The 2,410-nt window shown below is 41.4% G+C and overlaps 1 pseudogene; it reads right to left on the reverse strand.

The window, feature by feature from the left end:
• Positions 1 to 1,413: 1,413 nt before the first annotated feature.
• LOC123185640 (uncharacterized) lies at positions 1,414 to 2,013 on the reverse strand (annotated as a pseudogene).
• Positions 2,014 to 2,410: the final 397 nt, after the last annotated feature.

The raw sequence follows: 2,410 nt of genomic DNA on the forward strand, positions 1-2,410 counted from the left end.
TGTCCCAACGATGAGCCGGCACATGTTTCCTCCAGCCAATGATGATTTTACACGTGGAAAATCCCCATTGGTTGGGGCTGTTAACGGGTTACCGGATCCAAAACCCGACCCGGCAGCTTAACGGTGTTCTGTTACGGTGGATGCCACGTGTCGGTCACCCTTGACGAAAGCACTTCTGTGACGCGGGATTTATCGTCATGGAAGTGGACACTTCCGTGATGATAATTTTGGTAATGTCATGGAACACTTCTACGACAGCACAGGTATGACTATCTTGATTCTGTCATAAAATCGTCATGGATGTACATGCATGACAGAAAACGCGACCTATTGTGACAAACACGTATCATCACGGAAGTGTATTTTTTTTGTAGTGATGCAACTCCCAAGTACCGGAGGAACACTTTGTGTGCTACCAAACGTCACAACGTAACTGGGTGAATATAAATGTGCTCTTTATTCTACTAGATCAAGATATTATGAAAAGGACCGAACTAAGAAAAACGGTAAAGATAAAAGTGATGGTGATACGATACCGGGGCACTCCCCCAAGCTTGGCAGTTGCCAAGGGGAGTGCCCATACCCGATGCTCGGTTCTTCTTTGTTGGTGAAGAAGGTGTTGGTGATGATGGGTAGCCACACATCAAGCATAAGAGATCCTCCAATTTGCGGATAATGCCCTTGAGTGCGATGATATGCTCCTTCAACAAAATATTTTCACTTGTGAGATACTTGTTTTGAATGCGAGCTAACTCAATCATCTTGAAAGCTTCAATCTCCGTTGGGGTAAAGAGATTGTGGTGAGGTTGAAGGATCTCTTCTTCTGCTACTGTCGGAACTTGATCCCCCATGGCCTTCTTGATCCCATCTTCCTTGATGATCTCTCCGGGTTCTTCTCTCTTCAGCTCTATCTTCATTAGCCAAGCATCGTTACCTTCATTGTTGGAGGAGGAGGGAGACGACATGATGCTTGGCCTTGACAACCCTGGCAGAAAATAGCTCAAAACAAGAACATGAGATTTTTGCATGATACGATGGTCAAAACCTTCAGGATATTATATAATGATTTTTTACCGACCAAAAGAAGTATCGTGCAAGAAGACGGAGTCCGGAGAGCACACAGGGTGCCCACAAGGCAGGGGGGCGCGTTGAAGGGGGTAGGGTGCGCCCTCCGCCCTCGTGGAAGCCTCGTGTCCTTTCCGGTCTGCTTCTTATTTTCCTATTTTCTTAAATATTCCAAAACGAGAAAAATTGCCATTAGAACTGTTTTGGAGTCGGTTTACTTACTGTACCACATACCTATTCCTTTTCGGAGTCTGCAATGTTCCGGAAAGTGTCCCTTATGTACTCCTCCGGGGTTACGGTTTCAATAACATTAGTTTCAACATTTATAGGATTACCTGAGATATAATGTTTGATTCTTTGATCGTTCACCACCTTCGGATTTGTGCCTTCGAAGTTGTTGATTTTTATGGCACCGGAATGATAGACCTCCTCGATGACGTAAGGACCTTCCCATTTAGAAGGATTTGCCTGCAAAAAATCTCAAATGAGAGTTGTATAGCAATACATAATCACCTAGTTAAACTCACAATTTTGTATCCTTTTGTCATGCCATCTTTTAACTTTTTCCTTAAACAGTTTGGCATTCTCGTTGGCCTGGGTTCTCCATTCATCAAGTGAGATAATGTCAAATAACCTCTTCTCACCGGCAAGTTTGAAATCATAATTGAGCTCTTTAATGGCCCAATGTGCCTTATGTTCTAATTCAAGTGGTAAATGACATGCTTTACCATAAACCATTTTATATGGAGACATACCCATAGGATTTTTATATGCAGTTCTATAAGCCCATAATGCATCATCAAGTTTCTTGGACCAATTCTTTCTAGATCTATTAACAGTCTTTTGCAAAATTAATTTAAGCTCTCTATTACTTAGTTCTACTTGACCACTAGACTGTGGATGATATGGAGATGCAATTCTATGATTAACATCATACTTATCAAGCATTTTACGAAAGGCTCCATGAATAAAATGTGAACCACCACCAGTCATTAAGTATCTAGGGACTCCAAACCTCGGAAAAATAACTTCTTTAAGCATCTTAATAGAGGTGTTATGATCAGCACTACTAGTTGGAATAACTTCTACCCACTTAGTAACGTAATCAACAGCAACTAAAATATGTGTATACCCATTAGAGGAAGGAAAAGGTCCCATATAATCAAAGCCCTAAACATCAAATGGTTCAATAACGAGTGAATAATTCATAGGCATTTCTTGACGTCTACTAATATTACCAATTCTTTGACATTCATCACAAGATAAGACAAACTTACGGGCATCCTTGAAGAGAGTAGGCCAATAAAAACCGGATTGCAATACCTTATGTGCAGTTCTATCTCCA

Source organism: Triticum aestivum, chromosome 2A (genome assembly GCF_018294505.1).
Source record: "Triticum aestivum cultivar Chinese Spring chromosome 2A, IWGSC CS RefSeq v2.1, whole genome shotgun sequence".
NCBI lineage: Eukaryota > Viridiplantae > Streptophyta > Magnoliopsida > Poales > Poaceae > Triticum > Triticum aestivum.